At 42.6% G+C, this 19,101-nt stretch overlaps 3 non-coding genes across 3 annotated transcripts; 2 read left to right on the top strand and 1 right to left on the bottom strand.

The window, feature by feature from the left end:
* Nucleotides 1-5,272: 5,272 nt before the first annotated feature.
* TRNAL-UAG (transfer RNA leucine (anticodon UAG)) lies at nt 5,273-5,354 on the bottom strand. The gene has a single exon. It is a non-coding gene; the product is annotated as a tRNA-Leu (tRNA).
* An 11,567-nt stretch (nt 5,355-16,921) lies between these two features.
* Nucleotides 16,922-16,994, top strand: TRNAT-UGU (transfer RNA threonine (anticodon UGU)). The gene has a single exon. It is a non-coding gene; the product is annotated as a tRNA-Thr (tRNA).
* A 307-nt stretch (nt 16,995-17,301) lies between these two features.
* TRNAP-AGG (transfer RNA proline (anticodon AGG)) lies at nt 17,302-17,373 on the top strand. Its single transcript has one exon. It is a non-coding gene; the product is annotated as a tRNA-Pro (tRNA).
* Nucleotides 17,374-19,101: the final 1,728 nt, after the last annotated feature.

The following is a 19,101-nucleotide window of genomic DNA, read 5'->3' as shown; positions in this document are numbered from 1 at the left end:
GTGGCATATTTTTGTGCTTCGGTCTATTCAAACAGCACAAGGTTTTATTAGTGTATCCTCCTAACCCAAAGACTGTGAAGCACTAATTTGAATTCTATTTTCAGGCAACAAAAGAACATTTTGCTGACCATGAACCTTAATTTTATGCATCCTCTGTGATCCTGCAGATGTGATTCTGTTTACTCATGAGGTGTGAATTAATGATGTTCTTTTTAGATTTGAATGCATCACCTAATCAGTAAAAGTAGTTTACACTGAGTGAATAATGGGTAACATCCCTCAACCTCACCCCCATCCCTACACTTTTTCAGTATTGTGAATAATTCATACTAGACAATTCAGGCTTTAAGGAGAAATACTTCAGAAAGGACTGCCCCTCAAAAGGATCTAAACACACAATACTGAGAATAAGCAAAAGAGCAGCATTTTCCGTAAAATATTCCTTCCTTAATAAGAAATCAAATTAGAAACTATTCATTAATATCTAATACTGACAAGAACATTCTTGTAGAATGTCTTTGCTTTCTGGAGGACAGTTGGGCATTATATCAAAAATTCTAAAAAGATATTGTATTTAATCAAGTATTCTATTTCTACTTTTAGAAATTTATTATTCAAAAATGAAAAAGGATATGTGCCGAATTCTGTTTACCTGTGGGCGATTGATGCTCTTTAGACTTTTACGTATTTTTCAAATGTGCCACGTGTATACACTACATTAAAAAAACAGTTTTTTACTTTATAAAATGAAGTTTTAAAATACCTGGTGCCATTATGGTAGACAATTTTTGTAGTTTCTTACGAAACTAAATATATGTTTCTCATACAATCCAGCAATCACACTCTTAGGTGCTAGCCCAATGACTTGAAAATGTATGTCCACACAGTACCCTTCACATTAATGTTTATAGCAGCTTTATGTATAATTGCCAAAACCTGGACGCAATAAAGATATCCTTCGACAGGTGAATAGGTAAATTGTGGTATATCCAGACAATGAAATATTAACCAGCCATTTGAATAAATATATTATCAAGACATACAAAGACATGGAAGTAAATTTAAATGCATATTACTAAGTGAAAGAAGTCAATCTGAAATGCCCATATACTGTATGATTTCAATTATATGACATTCTGGAAAAGGCAAAACATTGTAGACAGTAAAAGCATCAGTGGTTTCCAGGGGTTAGGTGAGAGGGATGAACATGTGAAGCACAGAAGATTTTTAGGGCAGTGAAACTACTCTGTATGGTGTTATAATAGTGTATACATGTCATGATTATGATGCATTTGTTCAAACTCATAGAATGTACAGCACCAAGAGTGAATCTTGATTTAAACTACAGACTTTGTTTAATAATGGTGTATCAATGTTAGATGTAACAAATGTACCATATTGGTGCAGGATATCCTTGATGAGGGAGGCTGTGGGGACAGAGGGCAGAATGTAAGAACTCACTGTACTTTCTACTCGATTTTGCTGTAAATTTAAAACTGCTCTTGGATATAAAATCTATTAATTTTTTAAAACTTGGTGACTTAAGTAATTCACAGTTTAGTTGAAATAACAAAATAGATAATGCTGTGTTGATATGTTGATACTGCCATAAACATTTACAAAACAATATAGGAGCACATTCAGGACAATGAAAAGGAGTGATCAGAATGATGAGGAGGGACTAACTGAAGAGAGCTTCTTGAAGTTGAATTCTGAGCCAGAATTTGACAGAAATATTGATGCATGCTTAAGTGAGTAAGGGAGCTTTCAGGTATGTGTGTGTGTTGGGGAAAGTGCCAGTTAGAGTGCAGGAGAGGAGTACAGGTAGGGGATGTGGGAGGAGGGTAGAGTAGAGCTAGTGGAGTGGCTGGGACTATCAAGAGGAACAAGAGGAGGGGACAGAAGGAAGGATAGGGGTTCAGGATCATTTTGGTGGTGGCAGAGGTGATGGAGGCAGAAAAAAGCAGGGATGGTGAGTGGCATGAGTCATGGAGATAGAAGCAAGTCAGCATTCTTCCATCAACAGGAGAGGGAATTCACTGAAACTAAGACAAAGTGAAACTAAGTGAAAACAGTACAACAACACAAACAAAAACACTTCCAAGGTTGTGCTCTTGAAAGTCTGGGTAATGCTAGTGTCCTTGGTAGATGCAGAGAATGCTGGAATGTGGAAAATGCTGGCCTGACTGAGGAGGAGTGGAAAAAGGAATGGAGGAAGTTTCAGTTCACTTCATTTGAGTGGAGATGATGGCCTCTAGGCAGCTGAGAACATCAAGCTAGATAGATCAGGTTTCTGGGAGTCACTAGAGGGAGATGAACAGAAAAACAAAAATTAACTCAGTCTCAAGATAAAGCACGTGATTCAATTTCAGGAAGAAGGGAAGACAAACTGTAAGCCTGAAATAATCAAAAGGGTCAGAATCTAATTTAAAGAGAGTTTACTAAAGCCTAAAGTGTGAGGATGGGCCACCCAGAAACACCAACTCCGAAGCAATCGAGTCAGCATTCCGAAGTAGGAAAGTTGAGGGTTCGTTTATATAGGCAGAGGCAGAGGAGTTTTTAGCAGGATTACATTATTCAAACAACATTATTCATACAAGGTTGGCACATAGTTACAGCCATTTGATTGGTTTTAGGCAGTGTTTCTTTTTGGAAAGGGTACATTTAACATTTTTTGCAGAGGGCATAATAATCATGGGTTTTCTGTTATCTGGTCTAAGCAAACAAAGCCAGACAACTCAAAGGAAATTCATCTATAACTAGGGGCATTAATTAAGAAGGCTGTAGGTTTTTGTTCCTGATGTTGTTTAATTCTCTCTAGTCATCATACACGCAGAATAAGAAAAATGAGAAAGTGAATCTATAATTTGAGAACAGCAGTTGTAACCATATGTGACTCAGATCACAGTCACATCTCTCTGGAGGCTTATTAGAGTGTTGTGGCAGTGGTGGTGGTGGTGGGGTTTCCAGCAGCTTTTACATTTGATTTATTTTCATAAAACAGAATTGGAAGACAGAAAAATTGCCTTGTGGAAAAAGGAAGGACAATGATATGGAAATTATGCAAACAGGGAATTTTATATAAAAGTGCCAGGAAGGTCCAATTTATCCAAAGATACAGAGATATTTCCCCTGACTAAGCACTGAGAGCAAAACATGCCTTGTGTCTCGATTTCGAACAAAGCAAAACAAAAGTCTTCTGTTGTGAAGATCTTGGGGGCCCAAAATATTTCTTGGTTATAGGTGGGTGAAAAGGGAGAAAACTGATCTGGAGGAGTCATCAACATGATATGGAAGATGTTTGGAAGTGCATGGAAAAAGATTTTGATTGAGGAGGCAGGACAATATAAAAAGGAGGGCAGACCTGACGCAGTGGCTCACACCTGTAATCTCAGCACTCTGGGAAGCCGAGGTGTGTGGATCACCTGAGGTCAGGGTTTCAAGGCCAGCCTGGCCAATATAGTGAAACCCTGTCTATGAAAAATACAAAAATTAGCCCAGCATGGTGGCACACTCCTGTAATTCCAGCTACTTGGGAGGCTGAGGCAGGAGAATTGCCCCAACCCAGTAGGCAGAGGTTGCAGCCAAGATCATGCCACTGCACTCCAGCCTGGGTGACAGAGTGAGACTCTGTCTCAGGGGATGGGAGTTGAGGGCAGAGTCAGGAAGTGGCATGGGGCTGAGTCTGGGAGCTCAGGAGTTGGAGATCAGCCTGTGAGACATAGGGAGACCACTATCTTCTCCTCCTCCCTTCTCCCCTCTGATATCCTAGGCTCTACACAAACAAACAGCTGGGCGTGGGAGTGATAGTGCAGAACTGTGATCCTAGCTCCTTGGGAGACAGGTGGGAGGATCGCTTGAGTGCAGGAGGTTGAGGCTGCAATGAGTAGTGATCTCACCACTGCACTCCAGTCTGGGTGACAGAATGAGACTCTGTCTTTTAAAAGTGGCATGGCACTTGGTTCTTGCCTGAGTCGCAGTTCTCTGCTCAGTTTCTTTCATTCATTCCTCATGACATGGCAGTGAAATCTCTCCTTGAGGCAGCTGCCTGGCCAAATCCATGAGTATGTCTGTAGGTGATGGGCTGTAGTGGCTGAAAAACGCAGTGGGACAACGATTCTGAGATGATGCCACTAAATAGGTACTGAGTGTACCCCTCCTGTTTTCCACAGTGGGTTAGTTTCTACCCCAGCATTGTAGCTAGGTAGTTCAGAAACCTGAACAGTTGCCACCACCTTAACCTGATTGACTGGGAAGGGGCAGGAGGGTGGCTAAACCCACAACATTCACAAATGCCCCCTAGGCCCAATGAATGGAGTCAGTCAGGAATCTGCTTTGAAGCGTTTTTGAATCACAAACCCATCTACAAAGTCAAAATCAAAATAACGGTTAAACTTGTCTTCTCCCCATTCCCCATGAGGTTATGATGCCTGAATGAGAGCATGAACCTTGCTGCGATTATTTATTTATTTATTAGACGGAGTCTTGCTCTGTCACCGGGCTGGAGTGCAGTGGTGATCCTGGCTCACTGTAATCTCTGCTTCCTGGGTTCAAGCGATTCCCCTGCCTCAGCCTCCGGAGTAGCTGGGACTACAGGTGCGCACCGCCACGCCCGGCTATTTTTTTTTTTTTTTTTTTTTTTTGTAGAGACGGGGTTTCACTATGTTGGCCAGGATGGTCTTGATATCCTGACCTCGTTATCCGCCCTCCTTGGCCTCCGAACGTGCTGAGATTACAGGCTTCAGCCACCGCGCCCGGCTGCTGAGTTTTTGCTTTCTGCAATCATTCATTCATCCATTCACCGTGTTCAATTACAAAAGTAATGCAATTAGAACCAAAATAGGGTCTGGGCGGGATATCTCGCAAGCACAGAGCTGCAACTCCTAAAGCAGCGCCGGCCGCGGGCTGATAGGACCATTGTGACAGTTTCTGGTAGAACTTCCCGGCCACTTTATGCTTAAACTAGAAAATGACAATGACTCAATATGAGCGTGTATTTTAGAAGAGAACCGAAAGCTTTCCTGATTGCCGGAACCCAATTGGTGCAAAAGCCGGCGTCCAGAAAGTGAATACAACGAGCAAGTATGCATAGGAAACCGCAGGAGACCTGCCTAACGGAAAGAATTTTCAGCTGGAAGTCAAGGCGATTTGAATCACGAACTCACGGAGGAACTGATGCTGCGTACGCCTGGAGAAAGAGGATTTAAATTAAACCCTTAGTCATTACAATCTGTTAGTACTTCAGAATCCTTGGTGTGCTAAAACATACCATTGGCAGTGGTGGGATTCGAACCCACGTCCCCGAAGAGACTGGAGCCTAAATCCAGCGCCTTAGACCGCTCGGCCACACTACCACCCTGGGCACTAACCTTTGTAACTACATTCTTCATTCTCTCAGCATTTTGCACCAGCGTACAAGTGCAAAATTCTGGCTTTTCTTCGCGGAAGCAGAGCTCATGACAGCATTTTTATCCATCCTTAGGAATCTGAGCAAACCTGAGGAGAGGAGGAATTACTGCATTCTCACTTGCCCTGGGAAGTGGGCTAGCAGATAATCAACGATTATTAGCGTGAATGTCTTTGGAAGACCTTTATCTTTTCTTTAACCTAGGCAATAAAAACACGGAAACTTTAAAAATCTTACTGGTGATTTGCAAGTTATTCGAGAAGACTGAAGAATAAGAACTCCTTTCTGTTGGAGCGTTGTCGTATGGGTACAAATAGTGCTTAGAGTGTCATGGGATCAAAGCTCAGGTCACTTATTAGGCGCCCTCTCCTTCAGAGACCTGCTTACGCCTGTCACCGCGTTCAAAGCAAACTCCTTGGTCGCTTCCTCCCGCAGTTTGAGCATAGCGAGGTTGGGCGTAATTGCCGGGCTTCCTGGTCAGTAATTAAGGAAGAAGGCCGCTCTGCACGCTCAGGTAGACTGACGTCCATGCCCACAGCAGTAGCACCTAAACCGTCTCGCTTTTATAGGAACCGAAGCGACCTCCAGAGGGAGGTCACATTCTAAGGGCATCCCCAGCACAGAAAGGGTGATTCCCAGGCTTCCCTGTACCCCTGGAGCTGCTCATTCTGTTTTCTTTTTATTTCTCTCTCTTTCTTTCTTTCTTCTTCTTCTTTTTTTTTTTTTTTGAGCCGGAGTTTCGCTCTTGTTACCCAGGCTGGAGTGCAATGGCACAATCTCGGCTCACCGCAAACTCCGCCTCCTGGGTTCAGGCAATTCTCCCGCCTCAGCCTCCTGAGTAGCTGGGATTACAGGCACGTGCCACCATTCCCAGCTAATTTTTTTATTTTTAGTTGAGACGGGGTTTCACCATGTTGACCAGGATGGTCTCGATCTCTTGACCTCGTGATCCACTCGCCTCGGCCTCCCAAAGTGCTGGGATTACAGGCTTGAGCCACTGTGCCCGGCTCTCTCTCTTTCTTTCTTTCTTTCTTTCTTTCTTCTTTTTTCTTCTTTTCTTTTTTTGAGACAGAGTCTCACTCTGTCACCAGGCGCCAGGCTGGAGTGCAGTCCCGGCTCACTGCAACCTCCGCCTCCCCGGTTCAAGCAATTCTCTTGCCTCAGCCTCCGTAGTAGCTGGGAGTACAGGCGCCCAGCTAATTTTTTGTATTCTTTAGTAGAGACGGGGTTTTACCATGCTGGCCTGGACCGTTTCGATCTCTTGACCTCGTGATCCTCCCGCCTTGGCTTTCCAAAGTGCTGGGATTACAGGCGTGAGCTACTGCACCAGGCCTCTTTCTAATTTCTTTCTTTTCCTTCCCTCCCTCCCTTCCTCCCTCCCTCCTCTTCCTCCTCCTCCTCCTTCTTCCTCCTCTCTCTCTCTCTCTCTCTCTCTCTCTCTCTCTCTCTCTCTCTCTGTCGCTCTCTAGGCAGTATGGCTATTCTCATGATGTTGATTATTCCTATCCATGAGTATGGACTGTTTTTCTCTCTTTGTTTCTGTCCTTTCTGATTTCCTTGAGCAGTTTGTAGTTCTCCTTGAAGAGGTCCTTCACTTCCTTTGTTAGCTGTATTCCTAGGTATTTTATTCTCTTTGAAGCAATAGTGAATGGGAGTTCATTCTTAATTTGGCTCTCTATTTACCTGTTGTTGGTGTATAGGAATGCTAGCGGTTTTTGTACATTTATTTTGTATCCTGAGGCTTTGCTGAAGTTGCTTATCAGCTTCTTCTTTTCCTTCTCTCTCTCTCTCTTTTTTTTTTTTTTGAGACAGAGTCTTGCTCTGTTGCCCATGCTGGAGTGCAGTGGTGCAATCTTGGCTCACTGCAACCTCTGCCTCCCGGATTCAAGCAATTCTCTGCCTCAGCCTCCGAGTAGCTGGGATTACAGGCACCCGCCATCACGCCCGGCTAATTTTTGAATTTTTAGTAGAAATGGGGCTTCACCATCTTGGTCAGGGTTGTCTTGAACTCCTGACCTCATGATCCACCCGCCTCTGCCTCCCAAAGTGCTGGAATTACAGGCGTGAGCCGCTGCGCCCGGCCTTATGCTGGTTTTCAAGGGGAAGGCTCCCAGCTTTTGTCCATTCAGTATGATGTTGGCTGTGGGTTTGTCATACACAACTTTTATTATTTTGAGGTATGTTCCCTCAAAACCTACATTATTGAGAGTTTTTAACATGAAGGAATGTTGAATTTTACAGAAAGCCTTTTCTGCATCTACTGAAATAGTCGAGTGTTGTACCTTTTCTTTCTAAAGGAGCAGAGAAGCTAGAAAACAGTTTCAGAGGTGATTCTTGGGGTCTCTCTCCCGCACCCAAAGTGGGAATCACTGATATGCCAACAGTCCCACTCGGCGCAGAGCCCTGGATTATGTATTATTTAGATTCTTTGCTGTTTCCACTTGGCCGTTTTCTTGGTCTGTGGATCCAGAAATTCTCCTAAGAGTCTAATTAAAGGTATCTAATTTTAAGTGCTCCTTCTGTCCCCCATATTGATCACCAAAAACCCCACAACCTTCTGTCGCCTCTCCTGGCCCTAGGCCTCTGAGGTCTCCCCCAAGCCCTGGTGGCCCACAGGGTCGGGCTGAAGGTGAATAGAGAGGAACAAAGCGTTCTTCCCCCGGCCTTCGCGAGAGCGAGGATCCTGCGAGTTCATGGTAACCGAGGCCAGGAGCTGGGGGAGGCGAGCCGAAAGGAAGTTCTTAGAAAGCAGTTTTAAAAATAGGGCTCAGGCACGGCACCAAAAATAAAATAAAATAAAGAAAAATAAATAAAGAAATAAAATAGGGCTCAGGGAACACCGGATAAAAGTAGAACCCAGGCAGGGAAGCGGTGGCGGCAGAGGAAAGGCCCGGACGTTCGGAGGTCGGAGACGGCTCTCCTCCCGCGCCCCTACCCACTCTAGCCACGGCTCCCCGCGGTGCCTCCCAAACTCACCCCGTGTTACACCCCCTCCTCGCGCCTCGTCGCCCTCTGGCGCCAGCACCCGCCTCCCAAACCTCCAACTCACAGGCAATCTACACTCGGCCTCCCAAAGTGCTGGGAGCTTCTCTGCTCCTTTAGAAAGAAACGGTACAACACTCGACTGACTATCTCAGTAGATGCAGAAAAGGCCTTCTGTAAAATTCAACATTCCTTCATGTTAAAAACTCTCAATAATGCAGGTTTTGAAGGAACGTGCCTCAAAAGAATAAAAGCTGTGTGTGACAAACCCACAGCCAGCATCATACTGAATGGACAAAAGCTGGGAGCCTTCACCTTGAAAACCGGCCTAAGGCTGGGCGCCGTGGCTCACGCCTGTAATCCCAGCACTTTGGGAGGCCGAGTGTAGGTTGACTGTGAGTTGGAGGTTGGGGGTACCCACCGTTGGCCCTGACCAGGTCTCTTTCTCCCTAGAAGGAGGAGATGAGCACCCAAGGCCAACGGGCAGCATCTAGTAGGTTTTGAATCCAGCCAGATGGTCAAAGATACGGCCTCCTAGGCATCACTTAAGACGGAGAGATTAAAATACCCATCGCCAGCCCCTTTGGCTGAATGCATGACTTCTAAGAAACTTCACATTGTGTTTGGACGCTTTGGAGGAAACCTTAGAAAAAAAAGGAATGTGAGTTTACTGCCTCCATCAGTCCATGCATGTCTTTGCCAGGGTCAGAAGTAGAAAGACTGAAGTTGGAGGGAATCCTAGGAATCCTGTGCTACCGTCTCAATGTGTAGGTTTGGGAAGCATCAGCTTGAAAGGAAAAAAAAGAGCCTGGGGCTCTTTGTGACTTGAAAGAGCTGTGGAGGGTGAACGGGAGGGGAGAGAACAAATATTTTAAATACCTGTTGAACTATTATGCCTAGTATTGAGCAAGCAAACAAGAGACTTAGGGCTCATGAGTGGGCCTCATATTGGAACTTTTGATGAGATCTCCAGAGGAGATTTTACAGGCACACTTATGTCTCTTTGTATTTAAGTGCTAGTTTGATGAACAGACCTGCTATGTTTTGGATATGGTTAATTTGTACCCAGTAAAACTCCCGGCGCAATTTGATTTCCAATGTGGCAGTGTTGGGAGATGGGGCATGGTGGGAGGTGTTTGGATCACAGTAGTAAATTCCTTATGAATGCCTTGGTCCCCTTCTCTCTGTAGTGTGTGAGTCCTGGTTCTGGTGAGACTGGATTACTTCCTTTGGGCATGGACTAGTTCCCTGGGAGAGTGGGAGGATGGGTTCTTATACAGCCAAGATGCCCCTTGGTTTGGTTTGGTTTTGTTTCTCTTTGCACATGTCTGCTTCCCCTTTGACCTTCTCTGCCATGTTTTGACCCAGTATAGTGGCCCTCACCAGAAGCCTTACTGATGCTGGTAACATGCTTCTCTTAATTTCCAGCCTGCAGAACTGTGAGCAAAATAAACCTCTTTCTTTCTAACTTACTCAGCCTCAGGTATTCTATTACAGCAATGCAAAATGTACAAAGACAGGACTCATTTGACCAAGCATGGTGGGTCACGTCTGTAATCCCAGCATTTTGGGAGACTGAGGCAGGCAGATGGTCTTGAGGTCAAGATTTTGAGAACAGCCTAGACAACATAGTGAAACCCCATCTCTACTAAAAATACAAAAATTTGTCAGCCATAGTGGCACTGCCTGTAATCCTAGCTACTCAGGAGGCTGAGGCAAGAGAATTGCTTGAACCTGGGAGGTGGAGGTTGCAGTGAGCCAAGATCGTGCAGTTGCACTCCAGCCTGGGCAACAGACTCCATCTCAAAAAAAAAAAAAAAAAAAGACAATAATTATAATATTTATTTAAATAATCCATAGTTTATATGTTGACTTTTTTTATTTTTTAAATATGAAGATTCTCATGTGATGGAAGTGACCTGAGCCCATCTTGATTTTTTTTAGTGTCAGATCAGGCAATAAAAGGAACCAGTCAACAGGAAAGAACCTAGTCATCACAGCAGAGCTCTTTTTGATTATGGAATGTTGCAGGTTCAAATTCCTCAAACTGACAGGTGTCCAAGAACTTTCTTTTCAAGAGAGAAAGTACCACACTCTCCTGTTTCTGGACAAAGTTCCTATGCTAACAATGGGCATGGCTTCTCCTATTCAATCTCGAAAGTTGCTTGAGCACGTGTTTCCTGTCGTGTGCTCACTGGATCCTTCAGGGGAGGGAGGAGCCTTGGTTTCTTCCTTTCAAGAAGTGGATCACAAGTTGGATTGCACAGCTCAAACAGGAAGCGCCCTGAGACCCATAAGCCAAGTGTCTCAGCTTTCTTAGTGGAATGCCAACTTTGCTGCATACTTAATTGCCCAGCATCTAAAGCAAATGAATAACCACTCTTTCGGAAAGATGCCTGATACAAATACATGCCATGAATTCGTCTGGTGGCATATGTCTATTCTTTCCGTCTTCAGCACAGAATACTGGTATTCTAGGCTCCAGCATTCTATGATATTGTCGGTGAGTTTAACCTTGAATTAACCCTGAATTAACTATTAACTGTCTTGTTAATAGTCCAGATGATGAAAATTTAGAGGCAAGCAAGAGATTGACTTTAAGGCCTTAATATGCAAAGTGTAACTGGGGGCCAACAGCATCAGCCTCTTTGGTAGCAGATTAGAAATGCAGAATCGCAGGCCTACTGAATCAGAATCTTAACAAACTCCCCAAAAGTATGCAGTAAATTTTGAGAAATATTCTATGTACCAACTTCTGTATCAAATGTTCTATCTTATTTAGATCATCTGAATGTTTTCATCAGAATCTTTCTGGATCAGTCTGCAGCAGAAGACATGCACTGCAATGCAATGTAAAGCTCTATTCCTAGCTCCAATAGAGAGCCATCTCTCTACTGGCCTGAGGATCCCTCTATGTGCTATAAAATCTTGCTTAGAATTAAATGCTATGTTTAAATTAAATAATATTTGTGATGACTGCATCAGATAGTCAGTGCTTTCAGCATTTACTGAACCGCACTTACATACTTAGCTCTGCTATGGTTTCATATGGTTATCACATTGACATGTATTTAGACATTTTCTAAAGTAAGTACTCAAACAAAAAAGAGAAGATTACATTTTTTTCTTTGTATTCAGCAGGGAGATTTAAGCCTCTTATTTCCACTGTGTATTTGTCTTTACACTTTTCACTGAACTTCATTGGAGAGATGGGACAAGAGGGACTTTATGGAGCAATTCAATGGAATCAATCACTTCCTCAAGCTTCAGGTGAAAAGAAATGCAAACTTTGAACTATGGTATGATCAACAGGAATGGAAAAGGGAAGGATATGAGGCATTCTTTATTTCTGTTCATTCTTCTTCTGTAGTTCTGATAAAGAGCCATCCCCTCTATTTCTTTGAGCATTTACTTTAGAAAACTTCTAAGTACATCACAGTACTTTGCATTACTCTGATGGTCAACCACATGAAACCATAGCAGAGCTAAGTATGTAAGTGGGGTTCAGTAAATGCTGAAAGCATTGACTATCTGATGCAGTCATCACAAATATTATTTAATTTAAATGTAGCATTTAATTTTAGGCAACATATTATAGCACATACAGGGGTTCTCAGGCCAATAGGATGGATCTCTATCAGAGCTAGGATCATTGTCCTCCTTCCCCTACTCCGTCCCCACAAATATTGTAATAGTCTTGGTGCTTTGGGTTTAAAAAGATCATGTCTGATGTGCAACTTAATTTCTTCTTTGATTTCCCTTTACTGCTTTTCCTAGTCCCTTTTCCTAGTCCCATTTAATTTTACAATGTACCAAGTGCTCAAAACATGGTCAGTTTCTCAGTGAACACACAGCAGTGTTTATAATGTGTTTAAACATTTGGGGCAGGTCAGTGGGGTGCATCTGACAGGAGGCCTTTTGGGACTTGGAAATAGAATCTTGCTCACTTCACATCCACCAAATAAATCTGTGCTCACCATTTGATCAGGTTTGGGGAGGGGCTGAAGACAAACAAGGTTATTATCCTCTCTCACTGGGAACCTGAATTTGAATAAAAGAAATATCTTCTCCACCTTTTACAATACACACAACAAAAACCTAGAGGAATGAACGAACACACAGAGACACACACACTACAGTTAGATAGCAATACAAGTAATAACTGATAATCACCAGAGTGAGTGTAGCCTCAGTTTCCAGAAGGTAAGATGTCTGTGGAAATCTGAAGAAAATAACTTTGAGAAAGTAGAAATCAAGGCAAGTGTGTGTGTGTGTGTGTGTGTGTGTGTCTGTCTGTCTGCGTGTGTGTGTGTCTGTGTGTGTCTAAAGCTTTACAAAGCCACGTTCCTTGATATCTGAGATATACAACCTATGTATCTCAGAAACCAGTATGCCTGCCCATAGGTGTTCCTGGATGTTGTCATAGTGAATAATTGTTGGGGTCCTGGTAATTGTGCCTACTCTTCTGGGATGTGAATTCCTGACCTTTAAAAATACTCTAGAGCCGATGAAGCTGAAAATTACAAAGTCTGTCCCAAAGGATGGCATTAAAGTCTCCTTTTCTGAACAGAAGCTCCTTGAAATAGTGCACTCTAATGTAAATAAGTAACACTCATTAGACTTCATTTTTCCTGCTTGGGTTGCTAGAAATTCAGTCCTACCTAGACCCTAAAAAAGCTATCCTGGAAAATTAGTAGTAGTGTTCTTGACAAAAATATTTAAGCTAAATCTAATCATGAGGAAATAAGTAAATATTAAACTGAATCTTATATGAGGAAATAATCACATTCAGAATGTGAGACTTCCTATAGGACAATTGCCATGAGAAAAGAAAGTCTAAGAGGAGGGGAATTTTCTAGATTAAAGAATACCAGATAGATGTTACAACTAAATGCAGTGAGAAACATTGTTAGAATTTAAATTATTTTAATAGGAAGGGGATAACTGGGGAAATTTGAATATGGACTGTATGTTTATTAGAATATAAGGAATTATAAATTTTCTTAGGTGGGATATGGTACTAATATTCTGCTCTTGGATAGTATATGTAAACGGGGGGATGGGGAGGTAAGGGGGAAGCAAATGTTACCAATAATTGGTGTTCTAGGTAAAGAATATACAGGTTTTATTGTACTGTTTCTTAAACTTTTGCCTAGGGTATAACTATACAAACAGACAGGGGCCAGAACATACCTAAAAATAGAACTCTGACCAGTAGAAACCTACAACGGCCATTGCAGGAAGTCAACCCACAGTGACCAGCCCAGGAAGACAGCCAATTATCTTTCATCCAAACCACTAGGAAGTCAGACCACTATCTCTAAGCATCCAGCCCAGGAAGCCAAATAATCTCTGTAAAATCCAGACCCAAAAGGTTGGGAATTAAAGCCTTTCCTATTACTTGTTTCTGTTTCTATGTTAGGATGAACCACAGAAGGCCAAATATGCATCCCTAACCAATCACATGGGATGCTCCGCTTCTAGTTGGCCTGCACACCGCTTCCCCATGCCACAGCCTCCAGTCAGGGCACACTTGAAGCCTTCCCATTGTCCACTATAAAGTTTTCCCACTCCTCTGCCTGCCTTTGAGTCTCTGCCAAGTCACAAGTGATGCTCCTTCTGATCCTCACTTCCAAGATGACAAAGAAAAGAACTAACAATGGTCATGCCAAAAAGGGCCACGGCATATTTGCTGCATGAACTATGCCCGATGCCCACCCAAAGGCAAGGCTATTAAGAAGTCCATCATTCAAAACGTAGTAGAGACTGCACCTATCAGGGACATTTCTGAAGCTAGTATCTTTGACGCCTATGGGCCTCCTAAGTTGTTTGTGAAATTCTGTTACTTTGGGAGTTGTGTTATTCACAGCAAGGTAGACAGGAATTAATCCGGTGAGGCTTGCAAGGACCAAACACCCCCACCCTGATTCAGACCTGTGGGTGCTGCCACAGGACCCCTACCAAAGCCTATATAAGAAGGTGAGTAAGTACTAAAGAAAAACTATCCTCTAGAGAAAAACAATAACCTTTGCTTGGTCTCACTTAGCTGTTCATTTATTACATACTAGAATTAAAGTTTTTCCAAATGAAAACTTGAGGGGAGGCTGGGACCGGTGAGTGGCTCACGTCTGTAATCCCTACACTTTGGGAGGCCAAGGTGGGCAAATCACGAGGTCAAGAGATCGAGACCATCATGGCCGACATAGTGAAACCCCGTCTCTACTAAAAATACAAAAAATAAATTAGCTGAGCATGGGGGTATGCCTCTAATCCCAGCTATTCAGGAGGCTGAGGCAAGAGAATCGCTTGAACCAGGGAGTCAGAGGTTGCAGTGAGCCGAGATCGTGCCACTGTACCAGCCTGGCAACAGAGCCAGACTCTGTCTAAAAAAAAAAAAAAAAAAAAAAAGCAATTAAAAATATTGCTAAGATTACAACTAGGAGTCAAGGTGCTCAGCAGAAGTGCTCAGGATAGGCCGGAACACAGTGGAGCACAACCATGTTTGATGTTGCTCTCTAAGTTTAATAAACTAGCAGAAGGGGCTCTTAGAATTTCCTAGAGTCAGACAGGCCAACTCAGGTGAATTGTGGACTAAGGGGCTGGAAGAATGAAAATATAACATAAGGTCCTGGAACAACCTTTGATGGTAAGAGGTAGGCTGAATGCGGATGGGGTCCATTGGTCAAAGATTTATTTGTACTGATAAAGGAGTGAGAAACCTCTCCGCAAAGCCAGGCTCTGTCTAGGAGAAATGAAAAACATCAGATTCACGGTTGTCCCCTGGCTTCTCTCCTTGGCATACTTCTTTGAATATTTTAAATTATTCTGAAATGTTTAACAGTCTGTAGTTAGAAAAGAAGAAATCAATTCATGTAAGGAATAGAAGTGAGCTTGCTAAATTGTGACAGGGTGAGGATGAGGGGACAGATTCTAAGAGGAGGTGAGGAGGCAAGAATACCATCAGAGAAAGACAAGCAAAGAGAGGAGAAGGCCGCTTGAGAGACAGTTTGCACTGCTTAGTAATGTTGCCTATGGCCAGCCTCTCTGAAAATAATAATAATGCAGAGAATACTAACTATGATGATAATAATAAACACCTGTTTCCAAAACAGGGACTTTGAGACCTGGCAGAGTTGAATAAGTGATTTAGGTTCTTTCTAACCACTGTACTAAATACTCTATGTCTACACATGCCAACAATCATACGTCATCTATGACGAAAAGTGTATTTTAATTTGTTTTTTCTGCTCTAGAAAAAAGGTAAACCTACTTGTGTTCCCTGATATTAAAAAACAAAGAGATCACGTTAGAGGTTTTCTCCAATGAAGTGTCTTGTGTAGGCAAATAGAGTATAGAGACTCAATTCTTAATTCCGTCAGTTAAAACAAAGCCTTGTAGCTCCTTTGGAGCAGGAGACTGAGGGTTAAACATCCAGGAGTTTTGGAAGGAGCAGCCCTTGTCAGGCTACAGAAGATAGTATTCATCTCACCTTAGGACCACATTGTGAGGCCTCTTCCTGACTCATCCCTAATCCAAGAGTATCTGCCACAAATGTCTTCCTTTGCCTATGTAAACAGAGCACTTTTCTTCCTTGAAAATGTGTAAAGCCAACAGCATCATGTTTTACATTTAAATAATGAAAATTAAAGGAGACAATGAATCATAATAACCTTACAGATTCCTTACAAATTTTGTGATCTTGGACATGAAAACACTAAAAAATTGTGAGTGTAAGAGCAGACCTGTGGTCAGAGGGTCTAAATCTTCCTAAGTAGAGTCGGTTCACTTCTTGGGGTTGCATGAATCAGTGCTTTTTTCTCAATGTTCTTATCTACAGCTTATTTAAATGGGTACGAGGTTTTTCTTAGTTAAATAAATGTTTAGTTTCTGTTCACCAGCTTATATAAACAAGGCTCCTAAAAATTAAAAACAATCTTTTCTAAAAAGTTGTATTATTTTCATACCAACTATGTGAAATCTGTGAAAATCTGTGTGTGTCTTTAGGGAAGGCTTAAACTCTTCTTCCTCAATACCCCTTTTTCCTGTTTGCTTCTACCCCTGGACCTTTGAGAGAGAGGGACTAGCTCCAGAAAGGCAGGTTTAGAGGTTTGGGGCTCCAGATTCAGAAAGGAAAAAAACGTGGAAAATCTCTTCTCACTTCCGTCCCTGGATTTTACCACCATATTAAGCGGAAGGAGTGCAGTACAATTTCCTTGTCCATCAGAAACCCTCCATAGAAACCTTCGGGGAGGTGTAGCGGGAGGTCTCCCTTGTACCCAAAGATCTGAAATTCTTTTATCTGCACCATTTCCATGCACCCCAGAGGCACAGTAGGCAACGTCTCAACAGAGTATCAAGGTGAGGAATGGGAAGACAACCTGGTAGTGACTCTGCTTAAAGCAGAATCTTTTCGAGAGGTTTACAGTACACAAAAATGTTCTCATGTTGTAGAGAAATGACCTGGAATTGACTCGCTAAGAGGCACAATACAAATCTATAAGGTGAAAGACAGAGAAACAGCATGCAGGCGTGGGCTCCATAGCTCAGGGGTTAGAGCACTGGTCTTGTAAACCAGGGGTCGCGAGTTCAAATCTCGCTGGGGCCTATTCGCTTTTTTCCCCCTGCCTACAGAATTCCCACATCAGAAAGTAAGCGGGGGCCGGACAACGAGGCACCAACGTGGCCATCTCTCGGCACATCTGTATGTCTTCGGCGCCGCTTCGGGAGCTGGGCTAGGCGGGTTCACATATGCTACTAGAAGCTGCCAATCTCAATGACTCTTGCGGCTTGTGGTTTACTTCTGCGCAAATAAGCATGCATTCCTTCCGATAGAAGGCAAGCACCTAGTTCGTCAGAAAATGCCTATTGATTTCAATGAGTCTTGAGGCAAAACTAAGAAGCGCTTACACTATGGCTCGTTGGTCTAGGGGTATGATTCTCGCTTAGGGTGCGAGAGGTCCCGGGTTCAAATCCCGGACGAGCCCACCTTCTTGCACCTCAACAAGGTATGTCTGGTTGAAAACTTTCCGACTGCATTTTGCTCTCTCTGTACGCTATTCATTGAAAAATTGCCGCCAAAGGCTTCCCAGGGATGTGAAACAACAAAGCAGAGAAAGTCCCAGGCTATCTTTTTTATTCTCTCTAACAAACTGTAACACATCTTCCTCTCCCTGCCTACCTCTAGCAATCCTGTTCAGTCAAATAAAACTGTATGTGAAGTTGCTTGGAAACTTTAGCCCTTGGTAAACACAAGGAGCTGCTGTCTTTCCTGGGAATGAATTGAGAGCTGACACATACCAACATTGTCATCATGTGTAACTGTATGATGTGTATCTTCTAAAAAGAGGGTTAAATACTGCCTTTTCTTCTTTTCCTTTCTTTCTTTTTTTCCACCTTTTCTGGATTTTTTGTTTTGTTTTATTTTTTCTGTAAGGTAGGCAATTAATTCTGTTAACTCCAGTGGAGCAATAAAGTGATAAGGGAAAGTGTATCTCCAAAGACAAATTTTGAAATGTTAAGTTTAAAAAAAATGTTTTGTGGACCCTTAGCAACTTTCTTTATTGTGTGAATAACTACGATTCCATTAGAATAAAATGATTAGAATTTTATTAGAATAAAACGATTCCATTAGAAGTGAACTATACCCCTTCCTGCTGCAGATGGACTAACTTACCCATATCAACACTCATATTCTCTGTCTTCTGTCCTGTTTCAAGGCCCATCTTTCACTTCTCATATTTAAGGGCAATGCCTTCAGTTTCACATCAGATTAATTTTCCATTTCCTCTCCTTTAGGTAAGGACCTGGTTTCTGAAATCAACATTACCTCCTCACCTCCACCCCTAAACTCCTAACTACACACACAGCAGCTATTTCCCCTAGTGTGCTAATCATTCCCATCTGCATACAAACACCAAATAGCTGCAGTATCACCAATCCTTAAAAAAAATCCTTCTTAACCATTCTTCTCAGCTATCATACCAATTCTCTTTCTTCTGTATGGATAAAACAATGTTCTTAAAACTTCTGCATTATCTATCTCAACTTCCTCCCCCATGCTCTGTCCTCAACCAATTATGATCAGGCGTTTTACCTCTTCCATGCCACTGAAATAAATGGCTTTTGTCAAGGTCACCAATGACTTTGATGTTTCCAGATCTAAGGGTCTTTTCAGTCTTCATCCTACTTCACTTCTCATCTCAGGAGCCTACCTTTCAGTCTCTTTTGATGGCTCCTCCTATCCTGACCTCTTAATATTTGAGTGTTATCTTGCTCTCCTCTCACCCTTTTTGTTTTGTTTTGTTTATATCTCTATACTCAGCAAATCATGAGGTTTAACATAGCATTCTATACTGATGATCCCTATTCATAAGCTTTGACCTAGGTTTGTAGATATGGTTGCCTGCTTGCCCCAGCGTGTGAACGAGTTATAGGCATCTCAAAATTTACTTGTCTCAAATAGCAGCCTTGATTTCCTGCCACTCCTCTCCCCGTTGCTCTTCAACCACCACCCATATCTCGGGAACAGATCCATCATTTATCCAGTTTCTCCATACATCTCATCCAACCCACTGTTCTATCTTCATCTATTTCCCAAGGCACTCATTATCACCCTAGTCTTACAAATCCAGCAATAGCCTTCTAACTCATCTTCCTACTTCTTCTCTACTTATCATTCTAGAGAACAGCCAGAGTTATCCTATTAAATTGTG

Source organism: Callithrix jacchus, chromosome 8 (assembly GCF_049354715.1).
Source record: "Callithrix jacchus isolate 240 chromosome 8, calJac240_pri, whole genome shotgun sequence".
NCBI classification, from domain to species: domain Eukaryota; kingdom Metazoa; phylum Chordata; class Mammalia; order Primates; family Cebidae; genus Callithrix; species Callithrix jacchus.
This window is presented reverse-complemented; position numbering and strand designations above follow the sequence as displayed.